This window comes from Mustela putorius, unplaced genomic scaffold (genome assembly GCF_011764305.1).
Source record: "Mustela putorius furo isolate JIRA1106 unplaced genomic scaffold, ASM1176430v1.1 tig00000129_pilon_pilon_pilon, whole genome shotgun sequence".
NCBI classification, from domain to species: domain Eukaryota; kingdom Metazoa; phylum Chordata; class Mammalia; order Carnivora; family Mustelidae; genus Mustela; species Mustela putorius.
The window spans coordinates 6,789,699-6,815,776 of NW_025421290.1; the positions used below are offsets into that span (position 1 = coordinate 6,789,699).

General features: G+C 41.6%; 1 long non-coding RNA gene across 5 annotated transcripts in view; it reads left to right on the forward strand.

Annotated features, from left to right (window-relative positions):
• The first annotated feature begins 6,947 nt into the window (after nt 1-6,947).
• The window catches only part of GNG2, a 114,702-nt gene continuing 95,571 nt past the window's right edge, over nt 6,948-26,078 (forward strand). The window contains exons 1-2 of one of the 5 annotated variants that reach the window (XR_006603479.1): nt 6,948-7,370; nt 24,192-24,233. This is a non-coding gene — a long non-coding RNA (G protein subunit gamma 2). Of the gene's footprint in view, nt 7,371-20,704; nt 20,743-24,191; nt 24,234-26,078 lie in introns of those variants that run through there. The other 4 variants (XR_006603483.1, XR_006603480.1, XR_001179416.2 and 1 more) reach the window with 4 other exon arrangements.

The window sequence follows — 26,078 nt, forward strand, 5'->3', positions numbered from 1 at the left end:
CATGATAATCAAGTGTGATAAGAACTATAACCAGGAGAAGCAAGAGGTGATTTGTTGGGGGTAGGGGTGCTACACCTAACCCAGCCATTTTCTTTTCTTTCTTTCTTTCTTTTTTTTTTTAAAAGATTTATTTATTTATTATGTGTGAGAGAGAATGTGAGTGACTGTGACAGGGGCACGGTGTGGGAGGGAGAAGGAGAGAATCCCAAGCAGACTCCCCACTGAGTGCAGAGCCCGACGCAGGACTCGATCTCACCACCCTGAGATCATGACCTGAGCCCAAATCAAGAGTTGGATGCTTAACTGACTGAGCCACCCAGGCTTTGCCAACCCAGCCATTTTCTTTGAGAAAACATCACATGTAAAAATAGTAATTTCCTGAGGAATCATCTTGTTTATTTTTGTCAGGTCAATAATTTGAGACTTCCACATTTACTATATACCACCCAGTTCTCTGCTGAATTTGCTTTGTGCGACACTTAAAGAATGTGAAGTAATTTCTTACTCTATAACTGATGTCATTTTTGTAAAGTGTCATAGGAAGTTACCGCAAAGGTTTTGCATTACTAAAGATGCACCTCCCAGTGTATGGATTTGCAAGTAATCAATGGATAAAAGCTTTATTGGAGTTTTCCACATATGGTGGGGACCTCATTATCATCTGAGCAAATAATGGATTTTCATATTAGTTTAATATCAGTCAGTTGGTAACATCTTTTCCACCTTCCACATCTGCTAGTTTTTCGATTTCTGGGCACATTTGGGTGGTATTGGAAACAGCCACGGTGGTTTGTTGGCTCATTCTCTTAGAATTTTGTAAAATGTATGTTCTGGTGTTTTCGCAGTGGTCAGTAGTACTCCTAAGTGTCTCCCACTGGGTCCAATTGTTCAGATTCAGTTAAAGTCACCAAACATGTACTGAGCACACACAATACGCAAGTGCTAGGCAAGGTGCTGAACCCGCAGAGAGGCACAACCCTTGTCCTCAGCACTCAGGGGGCTTCGTAGACTGGAGTAGATTCTGTAGGAGAGACAGACTCACCACCCAACACCTCACACCACAGAGCCTTCTTCAACGTTGGCCCGTGCTTCTGTTTCTGAAATTTTATCATAGGAAAATTCCAAGTGAGAACCTAGAAGGAAAACAGAGCTCGGTGGGGGGGGGACCAAGGTCATAAGTAAACCTATGAATCCCCTTTATGTTAGGGAAATCAACAAAGACACCACGATTTTGAGGCCTCCCAACATCTCCTTTGGTTCTCCAACCTTTTGTTAACCCATTTCCTGTGGAAATAGATCACCCTTCCTGGTTGACATATTTGGCCCCGAAAAATCACGTCCTGCCTTTCTGCCTTGCCCACAAATGATGGGAGTTCTTACTATATCACTTTTCTTCCAAGACACTTCGAAATGGTTTATTGGCATGATGTTAATCTCACCGATTCATATCCTTTAGTTCTGCTATTCCTTCCAACGGTTGTTTTTCCGAGGCTTTGCTGCACACTGCGTTCTCTCACCTCTGTCATACTTGGTTGCTGATCCTGTTCTTCTTGATCCTGTTCCTCACTTCCTGTTGTCCCTGATTTTCTGTGTGGATCTTCAGAGACTTTTTAGAGGGAACACATTGTATTTGCAGAGCTGCTGTTCCTGTTTTGATGGTAACAACACATTTGATTTAAACTCTTTTATCAATCCTGCCGATGGCCCGGCTCCCATTTCTGCCACTGGAGGGTCTGGAATGTTGTCTTCTTTTGGTAAGACCAGAACAGCAGACACATCGCAGGCAGTGTCCACTCAGGAAGTGTCTAGCTTTCTTCAGCCTGGCCAGAATCCCCCTGTTTGGCTGCACATCCAGGCCTCTCTGACTTACTTCCAGCTCTGATTCTGCCTCCCTCCCCATCTCTGGCCTTCTTCCTTCCTGGTTCCCTCTGTAATTAGTGTCTTTTCCAGCTTCATGGTTAGTCTCCCTGCTCCGAGCTTCCAGCCTCCCTCAGCCTCTGAATCCACCCTCACCCTTCTCATCAACACTTGGGTTTGTTTTCTCATGAGGTGTTAGGAAAGCGAATTTCTAGAACTCCTTCATCAGTGACAACTTCCCCAGGGCTTTATGTATGTAACAGACACACACACACATATTTTTGGGTTAATAACCCAAATTTAATTTTGCTGACATTTCAGGCAATATCAGAGGAGTATCTGGAGGGCTTCACTCTATTCCACTTAATCCCCCTTGTTAGCCCTGCCCAAGCTAAAGGGAAAGTGGAACTCATGCGTTTAACATCTTGTCCTCTAGAAGAATCTTTGGCCATTATTCTGCAGACCCCTGGTCCTGCTAGGTTTTCTCCTGGACCGTGAACCAGGGACTGCCATTTTTCATTAGCGAGAGGTAGCCACTATCTATCTAGAAAAAGCTACTCTCTCTGCCTCCCTCACCTCCTGACTCTCTTTAAACCAAACATGAGTCAGTCTTCTTGCCTCCTAACAGCTGGAGGGAGGCTCAGACGTCTGGGCCGAGGCAATGACCCAGTGACGTATAGATCTGAGTGGGACAAGATTTATTTGTACGTGAATTCACCTTCTTCCCTTTCACTCTCTTCTTGGTGACAGCCCACATGTGCACTCCAAGAATGGCTCTGCTGCTTTATGGCTCCTGCCCGGTACAACAGAGTGAGGAAGGAGACACTTCAAAACTGAAACATGGACAGAAAAGGAGGGAGGGCTTAGCCAGAGAAAGCAAGTGAGTCAAAATAGTAAAGAACTAGTAGGCAGACGAGGGCGGAGGAGAGAGAGAGGAACAATATTGTCAAGAGATTGGAGAAGAGTTTGGGGATCTGGCATGTGAGAGCCTCTGGGACAGCTGCGAGGTGGCAAAAACTGGAGTGTGCAGGAGGGACTGTGAAAAGTGTTTCTGGCTTATAAATTAGTTTCTTTAAAGTTCATCCAGAAATGTAAGTAAAGAACAGCTTTCTTTCCTTTTTTTAAAATTTCTTTTTAAAATCTATTTTTTAAAATTACTTTTTATTGCCAGATTGTGCTTCTTTATAAGCAATTCCAGACATAGAACCAGGATTCACCTATATAAATAAAAATACAGAATTTGGTGCTCGGGTACGATGGTTTTCTGCAACTTGCAAAAAAATCGAGGGATTATTGTTTTTTTATCCCATGACCAGGTTCTTGTATCAGACCTTTCCCTCCCCTGGCACCCATAGGAATACAAAGGCAGGTTTGGAATTTCTGCCAACGATGCCTTTTTATTATACAAACATCTGTTTGCGAGCTGCTCTGGGACACACAAAGATGAATGGAACATGGCCCTAAATTTAAGGGGCTCAAGTAGTCACAGGTGAGGTGGACCTATAAGTGCTGATTAAAGCCAGGGAGTTCGCACTGACACAGAGGGAGAGGCAAGGCACCGTGCATTCTTGGAGGGGGAAATGCCCAATGCTACAGGGATGTGTGTTCAGAGTGATCTTCTGAGTAAAGCTGCACCTGCAGGGGTGAGTAGGGGTTGCCAACAGACCAAATGGAGGAAGGGAAAAGGGTGTTTCTGGCAAAAGGAAGAGCATATGCCAAGAGGCAGAGGAGAAAAGAGCACGGTCCCTGGTGAAGCGTGCCGTGGTGGTGGCCTTGCAGCAGGCTGGGTAATAAGGTGAGACTGTAGCTGGATGCCGTTCTACAATGTCTTGTGTGCCAGGTGGAGGAATTAAGACGTGTCCTGTAGGCAATGGGGAGGGGAGCTATGACAAAGTATAGTAGTACAGTGACAGTATCAACTGCTCATGTTAGCACTGTACTTCAAGTGGACATAGCTTAGAGACTGGAGGTAGAAGGGTAAAGTCCAGAGTCTTGCAGTCATATAGGGGAAAGCGAAGCATTTACGTAATAAGGCCGTGACAAGGAAAGAGAGAGGAGGGATTGGGTCAAAAGGATAGTTTGGTGGTGGGAACAAAAGGATGAGGAACCTTGAATTGGACACAGGGTAACCGAGACAAATCGTTCCGATGGTGTTCCTATATTCCTTCTGTGGGCAACTGGTCTGTATGCCTCATTACATGAAATGGAGACTATGGAAGGGGGAATACGCTTTGGTTGGGGCAATACATAAAATTTGGGGAAGGTTAACTTCAAAGGACATTCAGTTAGAGCATGCTGTAATACAGGAGAGATATCAGGCAAAATGATGGCCTCTTTATGACCATCAACCTCTTCTACGTGGTGGACATAAGAAATACAAGGTATCAATGCCTACCAATAGGGCCATTGATGAAAGGTGGACTGTTCTACAGGTTTTGTGTTATGCATTGATAAAATGCATTTAAGGATAGGCTGATATTTAGTTACTAATGGCACGACTGGTTAAAGGTGAGATGTAATGATATCTCCTAAGAAATGAACACTTTGTAGACTTAGTGTGTACTTACCATGCTTGTGTTAAGAGATCTGAACAGGATTAATCTTCTCTCTTGGCCAAGGTACACCCGCATATTTTTCTTTCTTCTTCAGAAAAAGAGGCAGTTAGGACCAGTTGAAAGCAATGGGTTTAATGACAGAAAGAGAAGGATCTTAAAATCTTGGTTTCAGCTGTGAACAGAGGTTGTTTGGAAGTTCACAGCAACGGCCGGGTGAACCTACTAAGAGTTTTCTTTTTTTTTTAAATTTTATTTATTTATTTGACAGACAGAGATCATAAGTAGGCAGAGAGGCAGGCAGAGAGAGAGATAAAGGGAAGCAGGCTCCCCGCTGAGCAAAAAGCCCAATGCAGGGCTTGATCCCAGGACCCTCTGAGCTGAAGGCAGAGGCTTAACACACTGAGCCACCCAGGTGCCCTACTACTAAGAGTTTTCTAAGGGCCAGAGGTGGAAGAGCTAGTCAGAAGGCAGCAGGCCAAATTCCTGGTAGATTTCATTGTCTGAAAGTGATTTTCCTATATAGAATACCACTATATAGGAACCACTCTCTACTGGTTGAGAGAGTGTGTGAGAAAGAGAGAGAAAGAGAGAGAGGATTAAAAAAAGAGACAGAACTGTTTTAATCCAGAGTTACCACCAAAATCCCCTAGTCTAAAATTAACCAGAGATTTGTTTCCATAATCTTTCCAGTCATTAATAATTGTGATTCTCATTTTTTTGTTGTTTAAAGATTTTATTTATTTATTTGACAGGGAGAGAGAGAGATTATAAGTAGGCAGAGAGCCAGGCAGAGAGAGAAGGGGAAAGCAGGCTCCCTGCTGAGCAGAGAGCCCCATGCAGGGCTCCATCCCAGGACCCTGAGATCATGACCTGATCTGAAGGCAGGGGCTTAACTGCTGATCAAACCAGGTGCCCCGATTCTCAATTTTTTTAAGCCTTGCATCATATATACTGTATTTAAATTTTTCTTTAAAAGTTCCTGGTAACCTTTGACATGAAGACTTGTGATTTGGAGGAAATTCATGTCTGATTTCCACTGGATTGCAGGACACAGTGGGAATCTATATGTCCATTCTTTCCCCCTCCTACAATTCTGTTTGCTGGTGATTTAAAAGTAGTTCTTTATTTTTAACCTTTAAACAATCCATTTTGTAATTTTCTGATGTTAGTGAGTTGACATACGGATCCTTTTTGATCAAAGATTTCCAGAAAGAAAAGCAAACTCTGTTCACGGATTATTCAATCAAAACACAGGGTATACTAGGACTGTCTAGGACCATTTCATAGAAATTAAATTCTGTACCTTCCATGTTAATGTGCTGTGGTCTCAAGGTGGGTTAGGAAGACCCGCTGGAGGATTACAGCAAGACTGGATTAAAAAGGTGGAGCTGGGGATTAACTCCTTGGTTAGGGAGGATTAGCTTTCCGTGCACTGAAAACTAGAGAGAGGTTTCTTAATGGCACTGCAGGGATACTGGAAGGATTTTCCCATGCCTCCAGGCCATGATTAATCTGTAGTTTCCCCCAAAGCAGCTTGTATTAATATTGAGGCTGAATAAATTTTCACCAAGATCATGGGGGTATAGTGGTGAATGTACTAACTTTGGGGAATTCAGAAACCAAGGAAAGGTCCTGATGTGGCCACTGATGATCAAAGTCTCATGCTGTCTCTCAGTTCACACATCCTCTAAGAATAATAGGAGCTAATACGTATGAATGCTTTCTAAATCCCAGGAACTATGAACATTTTGTGTACATCTCTTTAATCCTCACAGTCTCCTGTGGGCTGGGACTATAATCCTGTTTTGCAGGTGAGGAAGTGAAAGACCATAGAAGTTGGTTTCTCCAAGTTCATATGGTCAGTACGACCGCTTGGATTCCAATCCTGGTAGACAGACTCTCTTACCCTGAACATTACACCATGTCCTAAAATGAGGGAAAAGGATTAGAGGATGGTGAGGGTCCAGAGAACCCTACCAGTATGAGTCTGTGAGTGTGTAGGTGGGAGGGGGGGCAGAGGCAGAAATCTCTCTCTAGGCTGGGAATACACACCATTCAGATCTAGCCCATTCCCTCACACCACTGAGAAATCTTTTGGGAATACGTCTTCACTGCTAGGCTACAGGTAGCAGTGTGGGACTTGGATTGGCTCCGGTGCCCCACAAGGATACTTAATCAGGGCCATTCCTTTCTGAGCATGTGGGTTAAGTAAGATCTCAGTGGTAGTGGGACCTTGGAGAAATGAAACTGCTGGAATGTTGGCGACAGAGCAAAATGCTGCAGCAAGAAGCTGCAAGCTGCAGGCTGCCGGCTGCCTTGAGAGGGACCACGTAGAGCAGGAGCAGCCATTGAGGCTGGTGCTGGATTTCAGGGCCAGAACCTGGCCAGCGGCTGTGGCCCCCCAACACCAGCAGCAGCCAGCAGCACCATCCACAGCTGGCCAGTGCAGGCTAAAGAGCCGGGGGCAGGAGGGGAAGCCCAGGGGGCGGACAGGCAGTGGCTGGAAGCTGTCGAGGAGGTGAGGGGAATGAGAAGGGGGAAAGAAGGAACAGAGGCACCAGAGGGACTTGGAACAAAGGGGGAGCGGGGTTCTGGTCACACTAGTGTGAGTAGCGCAGGAGGAGGCGAAAACGCGAGCTTGAGTGAGAGGGAAAGAAGCAAGCAGCGAAGAGCTACCCAGAAGAGGAGGAGGAAGTGGGAGATGCGCCGCTTCCTGTAGAAAGCACGATGATTGAAGACAAAGCTGGGTGGGGACTAGTCCCTGGGCTGCAGGCGCCGCTGCTACACACGCACAGCGCACAGCGGCGGCCGCTCCGTGGCAGCTCCTACTACTGCTGGGCTGGGCGGCGCGGGGCGGGCTGCGCGGGGCAGGCTGAGCGGGCTGCTCCGGGGCTCGCCTGCACACTTCGGCTCCCACACAGGAGACCGGCCGCTCTCCGACCAGCCGCGGGCGCCAAGGTAAAGGGGACGCTTTTCCGCTTGCTCCTTTCTCCGTGAGAAAAGGACCCCCGCCTACGGTTTTTCGGGGCAGATTTCTGAGGGAAGATAGGGACTTGGCTTCAGGAGTGGGGGAAAAGGATCAGGATGGGTTCTTTTAGAAGGGCTTTTGAGAATGATCAAATTTGTAGCACATTCGCCTTAAAAAAAAAAATCATTGGCGTCTAGCTTTAGTGATTCGTCAGGAAAGCACGCTACAGGCAAGGAGCCCTTTGCATAGTTCTCTTGGAGGAAGAGCAGGGATCAGTTGAAATGAATTGGGGCTCTGAAGCTGTGGGCTCATCTGAGCGTGCAGTTCCCTCATTTTGAGGGTGTAAATGGTGGAAAACGTTGGTTGCATTATCTTTCCTACATATTTCACTGAGATGTCTTCTGTTTTGCAGTATAATGACTGATTTTAGTCTTCTTTCTGTTCTTCCTTCCTTCCTTCTTTTGTTTTTTGTTTTTGTTAAATCCTTTTGTACTCAGGATTTGCCAACAAAGACTGGAATAGCGTTTGTGAGGGGCAATATTTACCATTAAAAAAAAAAAAAAAAAAAAAAAGGTGTCTTCCTCCCTGGGCTCTGTGCAGCTGCTTTCAGGGTAGCCTCAGAAACAGCTCCCATTTGCCAGTAGGTCTCCTCCTGAAGTTGCATCTTTTCTCAAAGGAGCCTGGCGGGTTTAACTTGTCCAGAATCAGATATGTATGGATTGGATGTTTCTGTGGATTTTATTCATCTGTAGGTCAAGACGCATATTAACTTCAGTGAGGGACAAAATGTGGAAGTGGAGCAGGGTTATTTCTTTACCTGTATACGCTGTAAGCAGAGCCAGATAGTAAAATCAGAATGCAATTTTGTTCTTTGCTTATCTTGAGCCATGGGTCCTGTTAATGAGAGCCCATAACCTTGACTTGTTCAGATTTATGAATGATACCTGAAAGTCCAATAAATAGGTCTAACAGACTGGAAAATGACATTGTGAGATTTCTTTGGCAGGATATGGAGGAGGAAGAGTTTAAGACCCTAGTGAAGCATGATTTAAGAAATTAAGCTTTGTCTCCAACGGAAAGTGTGGGTGAGCAATAAATGGTCATTGATAAAAGGTTTTTTTTCCTTGAATTTTTAGAATGAAAGGATTAGAGGATTTTCAGAGGAAAGAAGGAATTGCTTATAGTGGAGTAAAAAACAATAAAAAGGTCATAGTTAGACACTCAAATTCTTAAAATGCAGTTTTTAAATCCTACATATGCCATTGAGAGTGAATATGTTTCCTCCTTTATTACCATTCTCAATTATGAAGAGCTTGTAAGCTCTCTTTTTTAATGCCATTTTTCTGAAATCGATTTGGTGTCTCAAAATTTGTGGTGTAGCAGCACGTTTTCAGAGATAAGACTCCTTAGTCACTAAAAAAAAAATGTCACTTTTTAAAGCTTACTTATTAAATTAAACTTGTACTGTGCCTAAGGGGTAAAATATCGCTGGTGTGGAAACCATGGAGTTTCCTTGCAGATTCATTGAATTTAATCAAACCTGTAGGCGAGATAAGTCATTCCCTTTCTTTCACAGTTGCACCTCCCATTTCCCTCCTAAAGAATAAAATATGTAAAGATAATCTTCCACAGAGCAGGTGGAGGGTAGATCTTGGATCCAGAATGCCCCTAATCGGAGTTCCATGATCAAGCCGCATGTCATTAAATGAAGTAGAAAGTTGGGAATCTGGGCTGTATGAGGCTCCCCCCTTGGTCCTTACTCGTCTACGGGCTGGATTTTCACTAGATTGTGCTAACACCCTGCTTTGTTTGGGGATGTGTACGCAGTCTGTGTTCTTCTCCTCTGTGTGTTTCACAAGAGTGAGAAAATGAAACCTTGGCCCTTAGGCACAGGGGAGTCAAAACGACCCCCCATTCTCTTTCACAAAACAGCTGAGAGTTGCCTATTTTCTGCACTCCACAAAACATTTCCTTAATTGTTCAATTCCATCTTGAAGCACAACATTAGTGAGTAACAGCTGATCAGTAACTGTGATGGTAGAAGGTTTAGGAAAAAGATAAAAATGCTTCAGTGCTATAAAATGAGACTCTTTCCACTTGTTCTGGCCATATGGAATATTGAAAGACATAATGCTTTTGCTCAGAGTATACCGGGGCCTTTGAGGGAGTCGACCTACACTGAAATTTTAATCATACGGTTTTTTTTTTTCTGCCATATGGCCAATGGCTGGGTGGAAACATGACTCCCATTATTTCGTGGCCAGCCCTGGGCCTCATATGGTAGGCACAGAGTGAATGTATTTGATTGACGGACTCTTTTAGCTCACTTCAGAAGGCAGGTCTAACTTTTAAGTATAAAAGCTCTATCGTCAAAGCAGAAAGCCAGTTCCAAAAGACAGCTGTGGGTAAAATAAAAGAACATCGAGGTGTGAAAAGAACATGGGCTTCGAGAGTCAGGCAGATCTGCCTTTGAATCCTACCTCTGGTTTTTACTATTTGACCCAGCACGTTAACGTGTAAACTTTAGTTTCTTCGTTGTAAAGACAAGCTAATAGTGCATAATCAAGGTTTGATTTTTGTTTGTGTTGTGGTGTTTTGATTTTGCTTTTGTGTGTGACTATGTGAGTGCCTGGTGCCTAGTAGGTACTCAGATGTCGGTTTTCCTTCCCTGGTGGCATAAGGAAAAGTTAGCATGTTGTTCGCCGTTGCCACCACTGCCAAGGTTCCAGGAGACATATATTTTTTTTCTTTATTGGGGTAAAATATGTATAACATAAAATTTCCCATTTTAACTATTTTTAAATAAACCTTCTGTGGCATGAAGTATATTGACGTTGTTGTATAACCATTACCACTAATCCATCTGCAGATCTTTTTCATTTTCTCAAACTAAAACTATTCCCACTAAACAATAACTCCCCATTTCCTTCTCCCCACAACCCCTAGCAACCGCCATTCTACTCTCTGTCTCTAGGTACCTCATACCCGTGAATCCTGTAGTATCTATCTTCTCCGGCCTGGCTACATTCACTTAACCATAATGTCTTCAGAGTTCATACATGTTATAGCAGGTGTCAGAATTTCCTTCTTTTGGGGGGCTGGATGATATTCCATTGTGTGTATATGCAATGCGTTGTTTATTCATTCATCTGTTGGACACCAGGTTTGCTTGCATGTTTTAGCCATTATACATAATGCTGCTGTGGTCATGGGTGTACAGTTATCTGTCTGAGTCCCTGCCTTCACTCTTTTTGGGTACCCAGAGTTGAATTGCTGGATCAAATTGTAATTCTACTTAATTTTTTGAGGAATGACCATACTGTTTTCCACAGTAGCCGTACCGTTTTACAATCCCATAGCAGTGCACTGGAGTTCCGGTTTCTCCTCACCCTCACCAACACTTGTTATTTCTAGGGACTTTTGTTTTTCTTGATAGTAGCCATACTAAGGGGTATGAATTGGTATTTCTTTGTGTTTGACATTTGCATTTCCCTAAGGATTAGATGTTGAACATCTTTTCATAGGCCTAGTGGCCATTTGTAAATTTTCTTTAGAGAAATGTTTACTCAAATCCTTGGCTCGTTTTTTAATTGGATTGTTTTCAAGGAGACATTTTAAAATGGACACATCTTAACACAGTGTGTCCTAAAGATCCTGATTATAATATTTGAATTTCATCTCCTGCATATAGCAGTATTATCCCTGCCCAAGTAAAATACTTCTCTCAGAAGTAACTTTTAAAATCAAAAGGAGAAAGTAAGAAAATCTGCCTAGCTCCTGATAATTGGTGATATCAAGAACCTGATAGTGAAATCCAATCCCTATTGTAGACAGTCACACTCGTGACCCTTCTGCTTACATGTGGACCAGACTACTACAAAGGAGGCATTGGGGCACTGTCCTTCCAGCGTCTTTCTAGTTTCTTCTCATCAGCTGGATGAGAAAGAAATGCTCAATAGTTGGCAGTGTCAGGAAAAGGAAAGAGCATCTGAAGTGCTAAATTGTTTTCCAGCTCTTTATAATGGAGAGGATTAACCTATGGAGAAGGAGCTATAATCGTTAAATAACAATAGATTTCTGAGAGAGGTTTCTACTAACGAAATGGGATTCTAATCTGAATTCCACTTTTGAAAATGGAGAATCCTTCTGGGTTTCATTTCTCACTACACATTTCACCCCCTGATTCTGAAACTGGTGAGGCAGTGTATGGCCAGGACTGAGGGGAGTTGGACAGGAAGATGAAGGGGGACTCTTAAGAGAAACAATATCTGGGATTTATGGTTGGTTAGAGGTTGACTTTGAATGGTTTGAAGAGCTCCTGAATGATCATATGTGAAATTCTTGTAATGCACTCTTTGTGTGTGTTTTTTTGGTTGAATAATGAACCCCATTTTGTTTACTTTGCCAATCTGTTTTTTCTACAATTACTGGGTTTACTAGATCCAGGTGGAGAAGGGAATTACAGAGTTGTGTTAAGACTTAACCCCTGGCCTGGGGCGCCTAGGTAGCTCAGTGGATTAAAGACTTAACCCCTGGCCTGTGACCTCATGGAATGGTACAACTGAGAAGACCTGGAGATGAGCTTGGTATGTATCAAACTCTCCATGGTGGATAATAGAAGTGGCCCAGAAATTAAGTTACCTTTTTAGAGTTGCACAGATGATTAATACCTTAAGTTCCAATTCAGTCTCCATTTCACCTCCCTTTGTGTTAGATCAAATGGACAGAGAAAGTCTTTACACTTTGTCATTTTTAAAATTTTAGGACAAAATTATTTTCTTTAAAAAGAAGACCATAATGTTTAAATTTAACATTCTGTGTAAGTATGCAGTTTATGCATTCAAATTTATTTCAGTGTAAGGATGGCACAGTGGGATTTGAGATTCAGATTTTCAGGTAAAAGCATTAGAGATGTGTAATGTTCCCCCAACCTCTTGTGTTAAAGAAAATAAGTTGTATTTAATGAGAGTCATTGTTCAGACAATCCCTAGGGGACTTCATTAAACATTAAAAAGAGGGAGTTCAATCTTAAATTCTAGTGATAACATATTTCTTAGAAATGGTACCACTGTATGCCAAGGTTTGAGATATGACAGGATCAGCTCTTTTATCTCTTGGCAAATATATGTAAACAGTCAAGCTCTTACTGGAGAGGCTTGGGAAAACCAGTCCCTTGACCCCTTCCTCCCTGTTCCTTTGGCCTTTATTTGTCTCCCTGCAAGCCTGGTCGTCAGGGTCAGACCTTCCCACAATCCTCTCCTCAAGCACCTGGCATTCAGTGCTAATGAAGAAGCTCTAGAGCTGGGTTCTACTGCAACATTAGCAGGGCCATTGCTATTCTTCGAAACCCCTTTTCTTTTTTTGAATTTCATATTTTACTATCCCCTATACATTTTCAGTAAATCCATTAAGCCCAAGTCCTTCCTTTATTTATTACAGGCGTATTTATTATTTTTTATTCCTTTATTTATTTATTGCTTTTGTTTGTCTGAGAAGGCATATATTACAGGCTTCCTCAGCCTCATTACTTACCACCTTAAAATTTCTCTGTGTCTCTATTCTCTTTCCCTGTTGTCTTAGGTCAAATTAACACAGCCTTTTGCTGAAGCTATGAGTAAACTCTACTTGCACTCTCTTTTCTATTTCCTTTTACATTTAGGGGACTATGTGCTGATAATAATTCTATTCCTTTCCTACGTATTTGGTAGGAAAGGAATAGAATAGAATAGAATAGAATTTATTGATCCTTTCCTCTTTGCCTGTAGATGTGGTTAGTTCACACATATAAATTCAAAATTAAACCTGCTGCCAACAAAGCTTCCCCTTGACTTTTATAAACTCTACTAACTTAATCTCTCTCTAACCTTAGGGGAAGAAAAATAGTTTTCCCACTACCCTTCTAAGTTCTCATCTGGGAACCCTGTAACAAAAGGAAGATTAAAAAGAGAAAAAGCACACAGTTTTATTAATATGTTATACCTCAAGTATATCCAGGGAAAAGTGAGTAACTCTCAGTGGTGGCTTAGAATTCAGGCTGAAATACCATCTTCAGCTAAAGACAGAGGGGGAGAAGTGGAGGAGGCCAGTTATGGGGAGGTGACCAGGTAAAGTATGGTAAATAAGAGTAAGATTTTTTATGCAGACTTAAATTCATGCCTGTCTACTGACTAGAATCTAGTGATTTAGTCATACTTGCCTTTCAGGTAGGAGAGAGAGGCGCCCTTATAAGTGGAGATTTCCTTTATAAATGTAAATTTCCTTTACACAAGCGGTAACTTCTAGTCTGTTTTCAGAATTTCTCCTGTGTCTGCTGTTTCCCAAAATAACCTGCTCAAAATAATCCTTATGTCAAGGAGGCATATTTTGGGGTGGCACATTCTGTCACCCTTCATAGTTCTCTGGAGGCTCCCAACTTCCCCACTGACTCCCAGGTTCTATTCCCTAAATATGTTTGTTCTCAAGATTTGAATTTTCTGCCCCTTAATTTCTCCCTCTCCCTTTATAAAATCTTTTCTATGATTTCTGTCATTATCACCATGCAGGTCAGTTCCAAATCTGATCCTTCATCCTGATCACTCATCTGCTTTCTAAACTTGTACATCAAGCACCCTACAAAAATTCAAGCCACTGAAAATGAAACTTAAATGTCCAAATCTGTGCTACCATTGCCTTTCCCCACTCAAAACCAGCTCTTTCCTGATTCCCTGACTATTAGTGACACCCCATTCTCTCAGTCCCTCATTTATAAAATCTCAATTTTGGTGTTTCTCAAAAAACAGTTCAAGTTATGGCCAATCCCATAGCTTTTGGCACTGTCATTGGGAGCACATCTTGACACTATCTACTCTTTTCCATGTTGATAATTGGTGTCTTAGTTCAGGACCTCCTAACCTCCAGCTAGGCTGGTTGGTTTGTGTTCTTGCCTCTCCCTAGAAAAACTTTTCTACTTCCTCTTCCACACTTCACCCCACAGTCTTACTTCTCTGAATAGCCAAATTCCATTTGTTCTGTAGATGCTACTTCTTCCATGAAGCCTTCCTGTGTTTCTTCTCTGACCTCCCCACTAAGAAACAATCTGTACCTCCCCTGAAATCTTTTGTTCTTTCTTCACAGCAGTTAGCACATTCTGGTGTGTATAATGGCAGTCTGAATTTTTTCCCCTTCATCCAGCTCTTTGAGGACAGTGTCCACACCCAGTTCTATCTTTGTCTTCCTTATAGTATACAAATACAGTTTTATGGGGTTTTTTTGTTTGTTTGTTTTAAAGATTTTATTTATTTATTTGACAGAGATCACAAGTAGGCAGAGAGGCAGGCAGAGAGAGAGAGAGAGATGGGGAAGCAGCCTCCCTGCTGAGCAGGGAGCTCAATGCAGGGCTCTCTCTATCCCAGGACCCTGAGATCATGACCTGAACCAAAGGCAAAGGCTTTAACCCACTGAGCCACCCAGGCGCCCCTGTTTATTTGTTTTTAATTTCAGCTTTATTGTGGTATAATTGACAAATAAAATGGTAAGATATTTAAAATGTACAATGTGATGATTTGGTACATGTATACATTGTGAAAATATCCTCATTATTGGGTTAATTAACACACCCCTCACTTCACATATCTGTTATTTTGTGTATGTGTGTGTGTATGTGTGTGTGTGTGTGAATATTTAAGTTCACAAATGCAGTTTGTTTATAATTCATTTATTTATTGAACTTTTTTTTGTCACTTATTTTTGTCACTAGGATAGATATTCTAGGAGCTCTCTAGGAGCTCAGAAACTACAGGGGAAGCAGGCAAATGCTGACATAATTACACTCCAGTTGGTCAGCTTGTCCACAAGTCTTAACTGCATGTCTGCAATGTGCCACGTGTCCTGCAAGGGGCTGGGGAGACTTGGAGGAACAAAACAGGCCAGTTCTTTGTTTTCTTGGAACTCACATTCTAGTGTTGGGAGAGATCCAGTAAACACATAAACAAATGGCTTTTAGATCTGGCTGCATATTCAATATTGCTGAGGGGTACTTTGGAAAAAAAAAAAAAGTACCCAGGTCCTAACCTCAGCGCAGGCTGATTAGATCATAGCCAGGTGTGGACCCCATCAACAGAAACATGTTCTAATACAAGAAAATATCTGGTAGTGAGAAGTGTGGGGATGGATGAAGATAGAAACAGGTTGAATGATGGAGATTGTGCATATGATGGTGGTGGTGATAGAAATCTGTAATCCCTGAAGACCTCGTGGTGAGGAGAACACCATGTGAGGATCTGGGGAGAGAGGGTCCCCAGGCAGGTGCAGGTGCCTTCCTGATGTAAGGATGTGGTGAAGTCCCAGAGGAAATGTTCTTTTCATCTACGTGTATAATAATCTATGAAATAGGTCTTTCTTCTCCAGAAAGCAGCTTTTGCATTAAACTAGGCAGACTCCAAATGCAGCATACTTGGTGGCTCTGTTGAGTACTTGGTCTGGGTTAAATTTTATTCAGATCAAATTGATTTACACAGTCAGGAAGACTGCTTTGTTTAATTGTATTTTCCTACACCACAGTCGGTACTACAGGGCTCGTTATATGAATTAAATGCCGACGTTATTGTTTAAGATAACCTTAGGAATTTGGTATTGTCTCTTAGATGGACAAAGTAGAGAAAGCAATGATTTCTGCCCTTAATTCTGTTTGGGGGAACCAAGGAAAACCTTGCAGAGGAGTCATTCAAACCACACAGAGTCAAGCGCTTGCTCATGGTTGAACAAGCAAAGCTCAACACCTTTCAGCAATCAAGTTGAGAACTGGCATTTGCCAGGCATGCTGTTTGTGCTGCTGTGTGCTGAGTACTTTATGTACATTACTGTTTGCCATGAGTTTTAAAAATCACCCTATGAGATGGGAAGAGTGTTTTTCCATTAGGGCACTTTTGGCTGCTGGTAAAGGAACACCATACCAAAATGGCGTAAACAATGGAATTTGCCTCAAGAGGTCCTGAAGGAAAGGTAACCCCAGAGTTATTCACAACTGGGCACTGTTCTTAGCAACCTGCATTCTTTCCCCCCCTGTTCTGACATTTTCAGCAGGTGGGTGCACTCTTCTTAGGCTTCTCCCCTCCCCATGCTGAGGTGGCTGCTTTCAGACTAGCGGCTGGATTTCAGTATCTAGAGGCACAGTGAAGGGACTCATTTCTTTTCACGTACCTCTTATTAGTGTGACAGAAAAGCTGTCCCCAGCTGAATTCCCCTCACAGTTCACATGCCTTATCTCGAGAGACTAGGCAGATGGAACTGCTGTGACTAGCTCACGTGAGAGCTTCCTCCTGAGGCAGTGGGGGTGGAAGGGGAAGTGGCGGGGTGGGGAGGTGGGGACAGCAGCCTTTCCTCTCCGGAGAGCACAGCCACCAGATCCCAGAGAAAAGGTCTGGTTCTGTTAGCAAAGAAGAAGGAGTTAATGATTATTAGGTAGGCCATGGTGTCATGGAGTCCGACAACATTATTACTCCTGGTTTATAAGTGAAGATATCAAGGCTCAAAAAGGTTAAATAACATCAAGATCACACAACTGGGAGTTGGACAGTGTTTCCATGCATTTCCCATTGAAAAACACAAAGAGCTTGTTTTTGTTCATGGTGGTGATCTAGGTAGATTGGAGAACGAATCCTGAAAGAAAATACAAAATGGCTAATGCGAGACCTTAAAGAATGGCCTTCTAAACATATCATTCCAGAAGAAAATACATCAGGTCCTATGAAGCAATAAGAATATTATTTAATGTAGACAACAATTAATTTAGTCTTGCATTATCTCCATTGTGAACACACACACACACACACACACGCACACACACATTAAATTTAGTTTTCCTGACTGGTCAGTGAAATCAATTTGATGTGAATAAAATCCACTCTGGGCCAGGACAGGAGCTAGAGAGGTTAAGGGCTCTGTGTATGGCGCCTGTTAGACTTAAATGAAAGCTTGTTTCCTCTCGAGAGGTGTGTATTTTGTTGATTACAGCACCTGTGCAAGAAGAATGACTCATCTCTGGAATTCCTGATTATGAGTTATTTCGAAAATTGGTTTTCACTTTGTAACTCTGGAGGCAGCAGTCACTTCCATTACTGTTGTCTCTTCTTCATGGTTCCTACTTTCCACGGAGGTGGTGGGTATATTTGAGAGGCCCCATATGTGAGGCAGCCATAGTGGAAAGGGAGAATTTTGAAGTGGAATTGCTGACATTACAGTGTTTTGACTGCTTGTCTTGAGGTGTGCTTTCTTTGCCTCCTCATCAGGGCAAACTAAGGATTAATAGTAGGAGTACCTTTTCTGTAATAAATGATGGAGTGCTTCCTACTCATATTTGCATTTTTAAACAAGAGAGTAAAGTTAATTTCTAGGCTTTGCCAATAGAACTCTGTTTAAGAGTGTTTTTCTGATCTGTACAGAAATGAGAAAAATTATGAAAAAATTTTAATAGGAAAAAAATCTATAATTTTAGAGTCTCTTTGGAGAATTGAGCTGGTCCTCTGCTTTTGTAAAAAATATCTCATAAGGGCACCTGGGTGGCTCAGTGGGTTAAGCCTCTGCCTTCGGCTCACGTCACCATCTCACAGTCCTGGGATCAAGCCCCGCGTCGGGCTCTGTGCTCAGCAGGGAGCCTGCTTCCCGCCCCCCCACCTTCTGCCTGCCTGTCTGCCTGCTTGTGATCTATCTCTCTATCAAATAAATAAAATAAAAATCTAAGAAAAACCTTACAAAAATCTTATAAATGATTGTTGTATTTAGGGAACATTGCTGTGGATGGACATTAAAATGGTTTCACTAAGAAAAAAAATAACTTGCTATTGAACAGCCCCTAGATTTTAATTAAAATAATATAAAAGGTAAAGTGAAAATTTCTAGGTTAAAAAAAAAATTACTTGTTTTTTACTGTGCCTTAATCCTCAAATATGGGCTTAATACACAGGGAAGCATAGTAGTTAAAGAACACCAGTTTGGAATCAGAACCTCTTGAGCAAGTTACTTTCTATGCTCCTGGTTTCATCATCTATAAAATGGGAAATAATAATGACAATATCTACCTCACAAAATTGTCAGGAGAAAATAATATTAAAATGTTTATGTAGCATAGTGCGTGACATGTAGTAACTATTTAGAAGTGTAGCTGCTCAATTAATATTGTTACCACAGAGCTGGAGTAGAGCATCTTTTAATCTATCAATGGGATTCCTATCAAATTCTAGCAGAAGTGATTGTTGGCCCAACATGAGTCACCGGAACAAAGAACTTGGAGTAAGGAATCACCTGAGGAGGCCTTTTTCTCTGGGATAGCCAGATACCGTTTTAACTTCGGTATCTACTCAGCCTTGCATTGTTTGTCCAGTAATTTATGCCCTCAGTCATAAATATTTCCCGTTTTCCTTCTGGATTCATGATAGGCTTACTTTACACTTCTCTGTCTACTTTAGTTAAGTATAGCCACAACTCTTGTATTAGCCAGCAAAATGAAGGTAGAAGTGCTCTTTACCACTTCCAGGAAGAAGCTTCTGAGAACCAGGATGCGATGGCTGCCCTGGGCAGTTGGCAGTGGTAGAAGCACAGAAATGGGGGGTGCACTCTTAAGCCTGGGTCTTGGGGTAAAGACAATAAGGGGGGGGCGTCCTGTTCCTGTCCACTGACCTGCGATGCGCATGTAGTGAGAATGAGAAATAAACTTTGGTTCTATACCAAGATTTGGGGGTTGTTTGTTACCATACAGTATAACCTAGCCTATCCTGACAGATTCATTCTGGCTATCCCTTCAAACTCTCGAGGAAAAGCATATTATTGGTAACAGTACATAAAATATGTAGCCATCGGGAAACTGTAATTTTTAACAACTATTTTGTGTGTATGTGTGTGTGTGAGTGTGTGTGTTAAGTGTTGTGTTCTGTGTCGCATCAGGAGATAGAGTTTTAAGTTAAACAGATTTAAAAGTTTCCATTTCCATTTCTTTTAAAGTAAGGTTTATATCCAATTCATGTGGAGGAAAACTGACATAAAAAATTACCAACCTTTTTTTTTTTTTTCAAGAGCGAGTCAACCATCTTGCTCAAGTTAGGACTCTTGAGTTCTAGGCTCAATGCTGTCATTGGAAAATGGTCCCTTTCATTGAGAGCTTACCTAGAATGATGCCTTATGAAGCAAAGAATCTTTCCAAGATAACAGACTAAGCCACACCCATGGCCTTTGTCTCTGATAAGAAAATGGTCTTCCTAAGCCCTGTGGCCCTGTTCCAGTTATAAACAATGACACTTGCTACATAGAGGGTCTTAAATAATGCGAATTGTATAAATGAATGGAAGCAGTCCACAGTTTTTCCAAATGTCTAGATTCTTTCATGTTTGCACTTTTAAAGATTTATTATTTATTAGAGAGCATGTGTGCATGCCTGTGTGCAGGGTGGAGGGGTAGAGGGAGAGAGAGAATCCCACGCGGACTCTACGCTGAGGGGCTCCAGTTCATGACCTATGAGATCATGACCTGAGCCAAAACCAAGAGTGGGACCCTCAGTTGACTGTACCACCCAGGCACCCCCATGTTTAATGTTTTTATTTTGGACATGGGTTTAAAAACATCTTGGCACTAAAACTTACCTCTCTTCTTTTGTAACACTTCGCATGTGGCTGACCGTGTGCCCACACATTTAGGCTATTTTACTTGATATTTTTCACTGTCGCTTTTATTTCACTTGATTATTTCATTTGGGTCTCTAAAACTACATTATGAAATACCTTAATTATTTAAATTAGGGACAGATTAATTATCTCCAGTGTACAAACTCAAATTAATTTCATTATTAACCCAAGTTTTAAATTGATTAATCTTGGAGCGGTTAAGGAACCAAGTGGGTTTTTTTTTGTCATCCTCAAGGAGAAGGGCATATTTGATTTGATGAATCTCTCTCCATCACAGCAGTTATGCTAATAGGGGCAAGAAATTTGCAAGAAAACTTTGAATAGCTTTTATAAACCACCCAGAAACCGGTGTGTCTGGGGCTTCTGGGAGAATAATCTGTGAGTCATTTTAAAAAACAAACACACTCATAATCACAGTGCATGTTGTTACCATGGTAATTAGGCCTGTTGAGTTGGCTTGCTTATGTTCCTGTCAAGAGAAGAGGGGGAGAGGAACTGAGAATTCAGAGCTTGGACTATGAGCTTCTATTTGCCTGTTGCAAGAGAGAGTTTAGGGGGTTCTTGAAAACGTACTGGCATAGTCATCCTAAGAGGGAAGTGAGGAAACTCTGGCATCCTGCCTTTGTTATTGAATATAAGTTAGCCATATTAGTGTCGGGTGTTGTGATTCACAGGAGAGAAAAGGACCATTTGGTGTTCTCTCGGGGAGAAGGTAGGGGGAAGTAGGTCCTTTATCTGATGTATAGTTATATTTAAGTCTCTAAGGTCTACCTAGGGAAGTGTCTTGTGTGTAGGTCCACAGGGCTCTAATGATCTTCTAAAAGGCACCAGATACCACTAGCAAAATGTTATAGTGGATTAAGGGATCTGTGTTAGAAAGCGTGTTATTCTAGGGGCACTTGGGTGGCTCAGTGGGTTAAAGCCTCTGCCTTCGCCTCAGGTCATGGTCTCAGGGTCCTGGGATCGAGCCCCATATCAGGCTCTCTGCTCAGCAGGGAGCCTGCTTCCTCCTCTCTCTCTATCTGCCTCTCTGCCTATTTGTGATCTCTCTCTCTGTCAAATAAGTAAATAAAGTCTTTAAAAAAAAAAAGTGTGTTATTCTATTATGGGTAGACACTGGTTTCAGAGCTGATTCCCAAGGAGACGAGGTTTCTTTTCTCTAATTGATGGAGTAGATGTGACTTTTTTTTTTTATCTTGGACAGTCCTCTTATAATACAGGCCCAGATGAGGGAAGTTCTGTGAGCTCTGACAGATCGGTCACCATTCCAGAAGAAAGTAAAATCAAAATACAACGTTTGTTTGAGGGGGTTACCTGGGTGGCTCAGTCATTAAGTGTCATCATTAGTCTCAGGTCATGATCCCAGGGTCCTGGGATCGAGGCTCGGACAGGCTCCCTGCTCAGTGGAGAGTCTGCTTCTCCCTCTTCCACTCCCCCTGCTTGTGTTCCCTCCCTCTCTCTGTGTCAAATAAGTAAAATCTAAAAAAAAAAAAAAAAGTTTGAGGATAATCAACAGAGTTATTGGGCCACTGGACTTAATAGTAGGAGTGAGTCATTATGATTTTATCTGAGGGACAAACAATAGCCTTAAATTAAAGATACGAGTTAGTGCACATGAAGCTGTTTTTAAATGTTTCTAACTTTACTTTAAGAGGTCTAGGTATCCTCTTCAATGGAGAATTTTAATATGTTGACTAGAGTTTTATTTTTTTGAGAGTAGTCCTCGAGCAGATATTAAAGCAGATTTTATTTAAAGCTAAAGAACTTTTCTGTATTAAAACTATTTTTCAGAAGCCTTGAAATAAAGTGCCATGAAGTGTGATGAAAAGGTCATACAAACTCAGGGAGTTGATGTGTGATTTATGCCCTTGAGAAGATATAATAACTACTTCTTGAAATTGTAGATTTCATTTTTTCTCTCATATATGGACAGAGGGCACATGTTGCTCGAACTCTATTCTCTGCTATCTTCATTTCCTTAAAATTACTAAACCATGCTTAACTTAAATTATTTTTTTTCTGGTAAAGTAATTCATGGTGATCATTGAAAATTTGGAAAATACTTCAATTATAAAGAAATGATCCCCTCTGTTGATTAGGTTGATTGAACTGCATGTAACAGAGGTTTGATTTCACAGTGGGGCGACAGAGTTCTTTCTCTTTCACATAATGACCCAGAGGTCGGGGGGTCCAGGGCAGGAAACATAGCTCTGTTCCCTAGGATCATCCAGGGACCTAGGCTTTTTCTATCATGTTAGTCCATCGTTTGAACCTGTTTTTCTTGCTTTTTGATCTGAAGTGGCTTGCCCTACTGATCCACTTATGACCACCAGGAAGGGAGAACGTTGGAAGGGCAAGGGCATGGCCCAAAAGTTGCGCAAATCGTTTTTGCAGTGGTCCCACTGAACTTTGTCTCATGGCCACACACTTTGAAGAAATGGAGGCTGGGAAAAGTAGATATCCTTGACACATAGGATTCCTACCTTAAAAATCTATTATAAACTTGGAAGATCAGAGCAGATACTGACCATATATCTAGCAATTCCTGCTACTTCCATTATCCCTATAGGTAGAAGGGGCGATATGCTGTTTACATTTTGATGTACCTTCTTCCAGTCATTTTCCAGAATAATCTAGATCAGAAAGATTATAACATTTACTAGAAGATATTATTTGTGATATATTAGAAGAATATTATATGTGAAAAATATAAAGTGTATTTGAAAAATTATCTTAGAAAATATCCTGAGGTTACACTATATATAATTCTGTATTTTTTCACATTACTTTATATCGTGTATATTTTTCCTCATCATTTAAGATTTTGTGTCTATTATTTCAAAAGTCCATCATGTAGAGTTTTTGTTTTACTTAATAAATTACATTACTTGTATTTAGACTATTTCTAACACCTTCTTTGTCTACCTTTTGGATTTTTTTTTTTTTTTAATAAAGTCAAGGAGTGCTATCACTAAGACAATGATTGAGAATGTATTTGAGGATCTTGATGAAAGAGTCAAAACTATTTCCCTGGGAGGCTGCTAGCACCAATAATGCTGGGCCCTGAGCCCCCTTGGACAAGCCTCTTTTGCAAGTCCCACTAATCATTGTTACCCCTAGGATTCATTCTCTGGAAACAGATTGGTTTTGGCCCTTGGCTTTTTTATTTTTCTTTGCTGTCATTAATCATGAGATAATGCTTTCCTAATAACTTTGGCTCTTTTTAAAACATATGATCCCTTCTGGTCATCTGGGAATATAATTGGTTGGGCTGAGACTCCAGCACACCTGGCAGTCTGAAGTCACAGGAGATCTTTATAGACATGGATATTCATTTGGTCCTAGGACCCAAAGTGAATTTCACTCAACATTCTCCGAAGTCACGTGGCCAGGGGTGTCCGTGTCTCTGCTTCTAAACAACCTACACAATGTTAGACACTAAAGATGCTTTTATAATTCCTAAGTTGTCCAGATCTACCCTCTTAAAAGGGCTGGATACACACAAGTGGAAATCCAGCTCCTGTTCATAGCTCCTGGAACAAGAACGTGTTCTGCCTCTGCCCCTTTGGTCCTGTTGGGAGCAAATCAGGTTAGTTCAGGGAAGAAAACTTCTTCTTAATCATCTCACTCACCAAGAACTCTGGTTCCCTTAGGTTGTAAGCCTACTTGATGTTTCATGTTTTTCGGCAGACCAGAGAAGTTCACAAAGAAAGAGACTCTTTTTTTTCACATCTGCTTCTTATTTATTTATTTATTTATTTGACAGACAGAGATCACAAGTAGGCCAAGAGACAGGTAGAGAGAGAGAGAGAGAGAGAGGAGGAAGCAGGCTCCCTGCCGAGTAGAGAGCCCAATGCGGGGCTGGATCCCAGGACCCTGTGATCATGACCTGAGCCGAAGTCAGAGGCCTTAACCCACTGAGCCAACCAGGCGCCCCACATCTGCTTCTTAAAAGAAAAAGAGTTAACACAGTGCTTGTGTCCTCGCTCAGAAATGCAAGCCTCTGAGACCCTCTGCCCTTAGAGCTATTCAGCCGTTACCACCAAACTCTATTTACAGAAACACTCATTTGCTTATTCAGCTCTTATGTATCATGTTATTTTTCCTTTTTATTAAGGAAAAAACAAGAAGCATTCATTTTCCTCTCTGCTTTCTCAACAGCCCAGATCTGCCAGCGAGCCTCAGGCTTTGGGAACTGAAGAGGTAAGAATTAAGGAATATTTTCTCCCAGGAGCTTCTTGAATCTAACCAGACCTTGGAGCAGAAAAAAATATCCTAACAGATCCTGTAGACGAATGCATTTAACATGTGATGTTTATCAATAAGAAATATGCATAGAGGCTTTCGCAAAATTAGCAAGACTTCAGGATTTAAGAAAAAAGCAGCTACCCTCGATAATAGTTAAAATCAGATGTCTCGCCCAAATTTTCCCATTTTCTTCTAAAAACCTGAGTTGGAGAGCCTTGAGGTCACAGCCTGAAAATGTATTCCTATGGCACCAAACCTGATTGATTGTTTACGGCTACTGAAGACATACATACCCTGTGCAAGACAGACCTCATAGTAGATTAGATCAGAGAAGGGTAAGCCCTGTTCTTAACAGATTGGTTGTAGACATTGTAACGGCTTTTCCAGCAGCAACAAACAATAATAACAAAAGGTCAATCTGATGCTGTAGGGCTTTCTTCTTAAAGAAGCTGACTTGGCTTTTGAAAAGAGCTAAAGCCATCTGAATCTGGTTGTAGACTTGAAAGGTCCTCACCTTGCTGAGACAGGTGATAATGTGTTTGCCCTCCCTGACCTATAGTCAGCAATGTGGATTTTCCTCCTATTTTAAAATTTAACCTCATTAGGAAAAAATTTCAAGCTTTTTCCAAAATAGAATAATATCATGGACTTCCACATCCCCATCACTCAATTTCCACAACTGTCAACTCATGGCCAGTATTTTTCATTTATCCCACACCTATTTCTCTTCTTTCCCCACTGGACATCAGTTGTTCGAATTTGGTTGTTGGATTTTTAATTGTTTATTTACATAACTATTTAGTGATTACAGGAGAGTGCTAATAAAAAAATCCTACCTCCCTATAACCTGATTTAATTACTGGAGCTGGTCTTTCATCATGTATTTATTCAGCAAGTTTTGAGTATTTGCTAGTATTAGAAATTTAGAATCTCTGATGTAGAGGGGCAGCTAGGTGGCCCAGGCAGTTGAGCAACTAACTCTTGGTTCTGCTCAGGTTATGATCTCATGGGTTGTGAGATCGAGACCTGCGTCGGGCTCCAAGCTTAGCAGGGAGTCTGCTTGAAGCTTCTCTCCCTTTGCTCCTCCCTCCCATTCTCTCTCTCTCTCTCTCTCAAGTAAATAAGTAAATCTTTAGAGGGAAAAAAAAAAGAACCTCTGGTCTAGAGCTTATTAGAAGAAAGGCCTGTGTGAGTGTGCTTTAAAGACCGTATATAGCTACCCCATAGTGAGGTTCTTCTGGATTTAAGTACTTAGTGTCTTATAAATGAGTACGGAGCCATCCTTATATTCTACCAAATATAGTAGTCCCCCTTTGTTTGTGGGGGATACCCCAGTGGATGCCTGAAATTGCACGAGTACTGAACTGTATGTATTCTGTGCTTCCTCATACACACACACACATATATGATAAAGTTTAATTATAAATTAGGCACAGTAAGAGATTAACAATAATAAAATAGAACATTTATAGCAATATACTATAATAAAAGTTATGTGATGTGGTCTTTCAAAATATCTTACTGGAGGCACCTGGGTGGCTCAGTGGGTTAAGCCGCTGCCTTCAGCTCAGGTCATGATCTCAGGGTCCTGGGATTGAGCCCCATATCGGGCTCTCTGCTCAGCGGGGAGCCTGCTTCCTCCTCTCTCTCTGCCTGCCTCTCTGCCTACTTGTGATCTCTCTCTGTCAAATAAATAAATAAAATAATAAAAAAATACATCTTACTGTATTGTGCTCACCCTTCTTGTGATGTCACATGGTGATAAAATGCCTACATGGGAGAGGAAATGAAGGGAATGAC